We start from the raw sequence: 6,960 nt of genomic DNA, 5'->3' as shown, positions 1-6,960 counted from the left end.
AGCTCCCAGTGTGCAGCCCCCTCTGCCTGCACAGCTCCACCAGGTCACTCTTAAGGCGTTTAGCGTACATCTCCCTGCTGGCCACTCCCAGGCCTGTGCAGCTTTCCATGGTTTCCAGGAAGAACCCCTAGGGTGCCAGTCCTTCTTGAGGTCACCACCTCTTTGCCAGGGTCGAGCTGCAGACTCCTCCACCCCTGGGACCACTCGCTGCGATCCCCCAGGGGACTCTGTTACTGCAAAAGTCCTTCTCTCTAGTCACACACTCCCAGGGGTTAACCGCCCCCTGAAACCGTCTCTCTCTGAATCTTCAGCACGCCTGGTCCCCATCAATCCCCCTTCGTTTTACTGCTCCCCAGTCACTTACTGCAGGAAGCGTCGTCCACGGGGTGCAGTACATCCCACAGCTGCCACCAGTTGTCACGGAGTGTGGGGGAGTCCGGGCCCTGCACCCCTCTTCCTGGGATTCACCGTGACTCTCAGCCAGCCAGTAAAGTGGAAGGTTTATTGGACAATAGGAACACAGTCTAAAACAGAGCTTGTGGGTACAACCAGGACCCTTCAGTCAAGTCCCTCTGGGGGGCAGGGAACTTAGACTCCAGCCCTGGGGTTCCCTGTGTCCCACCACCCAGCACAAAACTGAAACCAACCCCCCGCCCCAGCAGGCTCCCTCCTGCAGCCTTTGTCCAGTTTCCCGAGCAGAGGTGTTACCTCCCCTTCCTCCTCTGGCTCAGGTTACAGGCTCTCAGGTCTCCCATCCCCAGTGAAACTCCCCTGCCACATTCCTAGGTCAACAACCCCACTCCCTGCTGCATCACACCATGTCATTTGAGAGAGCAAGATGAAGCCTTGGAAAACCCAATAGGGTTAGCTGGCTACCGAAGGACCCCAAGCTCCCACTGAGACTTGAACTTGGATTGCAGGATTCAAAGCCCTGAGTGCTGGCCCTTACAACATGGGACCAGCAGGGAACCCCTCAGGCTTTGTTGGCTTCCAGCAGAGAGGACATTGTTGGGACAATTTTTTGCCTCCCTCACTCATGGCCTCTCTGGTCAGCCCTGCATTTGGTCAACAAGTCAGCACGCAGCTCTTTGCTGCAGGCCCAGAGGCCTTTCTTCATCCAGACTGCGAGGCCAGTGGACATGGGAGGAAGTTGCCCCTTCAGTCCCAGGCAGTAAAGGGCCCTTCCTAGGAAAGGCCAAGTCCTGAAAATAAAAAAGTAAAGTAAAGGAGGGTCCTCAAGAGATGCCCTTCTGAAGTTCTTGGGGAAAATTACAAGGGGAGAGAGGGTCCCCTGTGCCTGACCAGGGACTTGAACCCTGGACCCTCAGATTAAAAGTCTGATGCACTACTAACTAAGCTAGCCAGGCTCACACATAAAAGAGGCAAGTTTGGTGCAGAAGAGAAGCTAGTCAAGAAAAAGAAGGCAGGAAACAATACAGAAAACTTGCCTACTCTCACTCTCTTAGCAGTTCCTAGACCCAGCCTGCTCCTCCATCTGGTGCCCTGAGACCTTCTTCTTTTTTTAATTAAAGATCAGATCCAGGAGAAAACAGTTATACAAGCAAAACAAAATCACAAATAGAAATGTCATTGGAAATACGAAAAAAAAAAAAAAAAAAAGGAAAATGCAATTCCCGTCACATTATGGTATCTGGGCCAATCCTGCATTGAGAGCACCCACTAAGGTCTCTCTGTGCTTACGAGAAACCTGGAGGAACCCATACCAATGCCTGAACACGAAACACAACTGCTCCTACTTGCCGCAGTAAAACCCTTTTCATGCGCTCAATAAGAGACCAGCAGGATGGAATCAAGGCCCATCCAGGTCACAGAGCCAAGCCCACTCCAGCCTTCACTCTGTTGCTGACTCATGGTGTTTTTCCACCGTGGCCAGCCACTTAATGGCCCCAGAAACCCCATGAGCCACAACAGCTAGTGGGCAAAAGACAGGCTCCCACGTCATTTGAGAGAGCAAGACAAACCCTTGGGGCATCTAATAGGGTTAGGTGGCAAATGAGTTATCTCAAGGTCCGACCCAGAGTTGAATTCGGATTACAGATTTCAAAGGCCTGAATGCTGGTCCTTACACCATGAGACCAGCAGGGAACACCTTGAGTTTTTCTGACTTCCAGTGTGGAAGACCTTGTGCAGAGAATTTTTTGCCTCCCTCACTCAAGGCTTCAGGACTCAGAGGAAATGCAACTTGCATCCCTACCTACAGGAATCCAGGCACGGCCAGCCTTCTGAATCAAACGTCCCCTCTTGCGCTCAAGACACAACAGGTAGCGGGCAAAAGACAGGCTCACACGCCATTTGAGAGAGCAAGACAAAGCCTTGGAACATCCAGCACGGTTAGGTGGCAAATGAGTTGTTCCAAGGTCCCACTGAGATGTGAACTCAGAGGACAGGATTCATAGTCCTGAGTGCTGGCCCTTACACCATGGAACTGACAAGGAGCACATTTAGCTCTGACGACTTCCGGTGTGGAAGACCCTGTGCGGATAATTTTTTGCCTCCCTCGCTCAATGTCTCTATGGCCTCTCTGGCCAGCCCTGCATTTGCTCAACAAGTCAACATGCAGCGCTTTGCTGTAGACCCAGGGGCCTTTCTTCCTCCAGACTGCGAGGCCAGTGGGCATGTGAGGAAGTCACCCCTTCAGTCTCAGGCAGTAAATGGCCCTTCCAAGGAAAGGCCAAGTCCTGAAAAGAGAAAGGTATGGTCAAGGAGGGTCCTGAAGAGATGCCTTCTGAAGTTCTTCGGGGATATCAAAGGGGGAGAGATCCCTCCACCTGACCAGGGACTTGAACCCTGGATTCTCAAATTAAAAGTCTGATGCTCTACCAACTGAGCTAGCCAGGTTCACATGGGAAAGGGGCAAGTTTGGTACTGAAGAGAAACTAGTCAAGAAAAAGAGGGCAGGAAACAATACTGAAAACCTGCTAGTCTCACTCTCTTAGCAGCCCTAGTCCCAGCCTGCTCCTCCATCTGGCGCCCAGAGACCTTCTTTTTTTAGCTAAATATTGGACCCAGGAGAAAACACAGTTATACAAAGCAAAACGAAATCACAGACAGAAATGCCATTGGAAATACAAAAAAAAGGAAAATGCAATCCCCATCACTTTATGGTATCTGGGCCAGTCCTCCCTTGAGAGCACCTGCTAAGGTCCCTGTGTGCTTTTGAGAAACCTGGAGAAACCCATACCAAATCCTGAACACGAAACACAACTGCTCCCACTTGCCGCAGTAAAATCCTTTCCCTGCCCTCAGAGACCAGCAGGACGGAATCAAGGCCCATCCAGGTCCCAGAGGCAAGCCCAGCCCACGCCCAGCTCTGCTGGTGACTCACTGTGTTTTTCCACCTCAGCCAGCCATTTAACGGCGACAAAAACCCGGTTAGCCACTGCTGCAGGAAACTGCCTTTGTCGCTGAAGATGCTCCTGACAGTGGATCTGCCAAAGGTGATACAATGCTGTGGCATTGATTAGGTGCAGTGTATCCCACGACACTCATCCACTATACGGTGGCCCCTGCCAAGGGCACCCTTGCTGCAACTGCAGCGGGTTCTGCTGGTGCCCTGTGGCTTGCCCTCATTTGTCCAGGAACAGGCCTAAGGCCAGTTGTAAATAATCCTGTCCAACCAAGTCTGGCAACTGCCATCATGGAGCCCGAAGTCCCCACACCTGCCGAGAAGAAAGCCAGGCCACCAGAACATGGTCCATAGATGACACAGCACCCCTGGGCCGCCTTTGCTCTGCACATGCCAGACTTGCACATTTGCATGGAATGAGAGTTTCCCATGAAAGAGGCGCCACTGTATATCTCGGTACTTGAAGGGCACCCGTGCCATTTGCAAACACTTTAAAGCTCCTGTCAGTAAGTTCTGGAGACAGTTGCTCACCTTCAGAGGAAGATCCCTAAAATTGGCCTGTATCACCCAGAGGTACATTGACCTCCGTATGGATCAAGCCGAAGGCAGGCCTTGCTGCTCTGGCCGCCAATGCTGTGAGGGCGGCCTCTATTGTGGCTGAAACCATCCTACAAGCACTTTTCCACTGAAAAACCCATAGGACATAAGGTGGGAGTGGATGAACACAAGAGAGAAAGCGGGGGGCCCTCCTAATCTCCTCTCCCTTCTGCCACCATCAGCCACCTCAGACCTGGTGCTGCACCCAGTGGGCTTGCAAAAAATATGGACAGATCAGAAGAGTCGGTTGCGTTCTTTGTGGTTGCCCCACCACTCCCCTCTGGCCTGCCCTGCCCTCCAGCTCAGCCACCTGCTGGAAATTGAAAAACAAAAATGTAGCACCATAAAAGGCTTCAAAGCCCACCAGGCCCAACCCACCTTCAGACCCAGGCACTAAAGGGCCCTTCCTAGGAAAGGTCAAGTCCTGAAAAGGAAAAAGGAATGTCAAGGAAGGTGTTGAAGAGGTGCTTTTTGAAGTTTTTGGGGGGTGCTATAACAGGAAAGGCTCATTATTGCCTGATGATGGATTTGAAGTCTGGATTCTTAGATTAAAAGCCTGGTGTTTTACCCACTGAGCTAGCCAGGCTAACCTGGAAGTGGAGTAAACTGGTGCAGAAGAGAAACTAGTCAAGAAAAAGAGAGCCGGAAACAAGAAAGGAAACCTGCTACTCTCGCTCTTTTTGCAGCCCTAGGACCGGTTGCTCCTCCTTCCAGTGCCCTGAGGCATTTTCTTTAGCTTCTTGTGCACAAAGAACATTGAAAAAAACCCCAGAGCTTGAATCTCAGACCTTCAGATTAATGTTTTGGGTTCAACCAATTGGGCTGCCCAGACTTACGAAGAAGTGAAACAAATTGTTGTGGAATAGAAGCTAGGTATGCAAAAGTGCAGGAAAACCCACAGGAAGCCTGCATCTTTCTTGCCAGAGCCCTAGCCCACACGTTGTCCTCCCTTTTCCCTCCAGCACCCTGAGGCCTTTTTGAGGCCCTACACACAAGTGAAGTTTTCCCCCACTAAACTCTAGCAGCCCCAAGTCATCAATATGTGTAGTCTTGCATTCCTGCTCTTTACCCCTGCCAAATTGGTCTGTGCAGTAAGTCTCCCTCTCTGATGGCCCCACTAAAGCACTTTAGCTCAAAGTATAAAACTGCAGGTGGGAACCCACAGTTGGGCCTAGAGGTCAACCAGTAGGGCTGCATACCTTATGCCAGCCAGTCCAGCTGCAGGACTCAACTCAAATGCAGCCATCACACTTTCCTGTATCTCTCTCCAATTCTGATTCTAGTATCAAGTGGCTCATGAACAATGTATGCATCATGGTCTTGAACACATGCAGTGGGGAGGGGGATTGCGAATGATGAAGCAATAGGTCCTTAAAGTGGGGTTTCAGGAGTTTTTAATGGAAAACTAGGATTATGCAGAGGAAATGGGGTAAGTTGAATTCAAAGGAGACTGGGTGAATTTGCCAGCTTACTTGGTAGGGCCCAAAGAACTGGTAGTCCACTTTATGAGTTGGCCTGTTCCTGTGTAGGTTTTTCATGGGGAGACATTCCTTCTGGCCTACCATAATGGCAGAGCCCTCTTCTCTTCAATGGGCTGCATATTGTTTGTAGATCTTTTTGGTCTCCTCCAGGTGAACTTTTATGTCATCTTAGGTTTAATGTTTGTGTTGTATCCAGTCCAGGGCTGCTGCATTTTGGGAAGTTGCAGGTAATTCCAGGTAGAACCAAGGGTGGAACTCATTGTTTGAAATAAAAGGGCTTTGCCAAGTAGAATGTGTTCTACATTACTGTCCACAAGCTCTCCCTGAGGTTGCAGCAAGGACTAGTTGTGCTGGTGGAAGTTTATGTAGCATCTAACATACTGCTCCAGGATCTTGTTGGTTCTCTCTACCTGACTATTCATCATCATCATCATAAGCGTGGTAGGCAGAGGAGAGGCAGAATTAGATATCCAAAGTCCAGACTGCTTCTCACCAAAAGTGGGATAAATTGCACACCTTGGTTGGAGATGATGTGTTCTGGGAGGTCATGTAGGTGGACAACTTATTCCACCCAGAGCGAGGCAATTTCCTAGGAGTATGGTAAGCCAGTGCATGGGATGAACTATCCCATCTTTATGCGGTGGTTCGCTATTGTCAGAATGGCCATGAACCCATTGGATAATTCTACCACAAAATTGAAGGTGATGGCTGTCCAGGGGCCCAGTGGAGTCTTAAGTGGTTGCAGGAGTCCAATGGAGTTATTGGGCTGTGCCTTGCAGCAAGCACATACACTACAAGAGACCACATAGGCTTGCATTGTGGCCAGCATTTGAGGTCACCAGAGGACATGGGAGACAAGGGTGCTGAGCTGAAATTTTGGAAATAAAAAGAGGTCATCAAGTCCTTGGGTGTTAAATTTAAAATCCCTGGGAGATCTCAGCAGTGGGCCGTGTTTGTACGTGAAAGGGTGCATGGCTAATGGTGAATGAATTCCAAAGTAAAGCCTAGAACTCTGTCCTTCAGACATAGAAAAAATTCTTATGCATTTTCAGTGTCCCCTTCCAAGGTTTGATTGGTTTAAAGCATGGCCCATTAACACATAGAATCATGGAAAATTAGTATTGGAAGAGACCTCAGGAAGTCATCCAGTTTAACCCCCTGCTCAAAGCAGGACCAACCCCAACTAAAACATCCCAAATCAGGGTTTTGTCAAGATGGGCCTTAAAAACCTCATTTACTCTATGAACCTCATTTACTCTACATTTACTCTATGAACAACATAGTTGCTGACAGCTTTTCATGTCCATTAAAACTCTTCAAACCAGACTGACAACCTCAGCTGGGCATGAGTGGGCAACATCACAACTGTATCGGCTGATCTCCAATCAGATCCATAATGGTTCTGACCCATGTTGTATACTGGAAGATACATGACTCAATATCGCTTTTATTTATTTTTTAAAACTTTTTATTCTGACAAAGTTACAATAAAATGCTAACATACTACATTGTACG

The 6,960-nt window shown here is 49.3% G+C and overlaps 2 non-coding genes across 2 annotated transcripts; both read right to left on the bottom strand.

Annotated features, from left to right (window-relative positions):
• Positions 1-1,294: 1,294 nt before the first annotated feature.
• TRNAK-UUU (transfer RNA lysine (anticodon UUU)) lies at positions 1,295-1,367 on the bottom strand. Its single transcript has one exon. It is a non-coding gene; the product is annotated as a tRNA-Lys (tRNA).
• Positions 1,368-2,786: 1,419 nt separating this feature from the next.
• TRNAK-UUU (transfer RNA lysine (anticodon UUU)) lies at positions 2,787-2,859 on the bottom strand. Its single transcript has one exon. It is a non-coding gene; the product is annotated as a tRNA-Lys (tRNA).
• Between the last annotated feature and the right edge of the window lie 4,101 nt (positions 2,860-6,960).

The sequence above is a fragment of the Eretmochelys imbricata genome, chromosome 28 (genome assembly GCF_965152235.1).
Source record: "Eretmochelys imbricata isolate rEreImb1 chromosome 28, rEreImb1.hap1, whole genome shotgun sequence".
Lineage (NCBI taxonomy): Eukaryota > Metazoa > Chordata > Testudines > Cheloniidae > Eretmochelys > Eretmochelys imbricata.
This window is presented reverse-complemented; position numbering and strand designations above follow the sequence as displayed.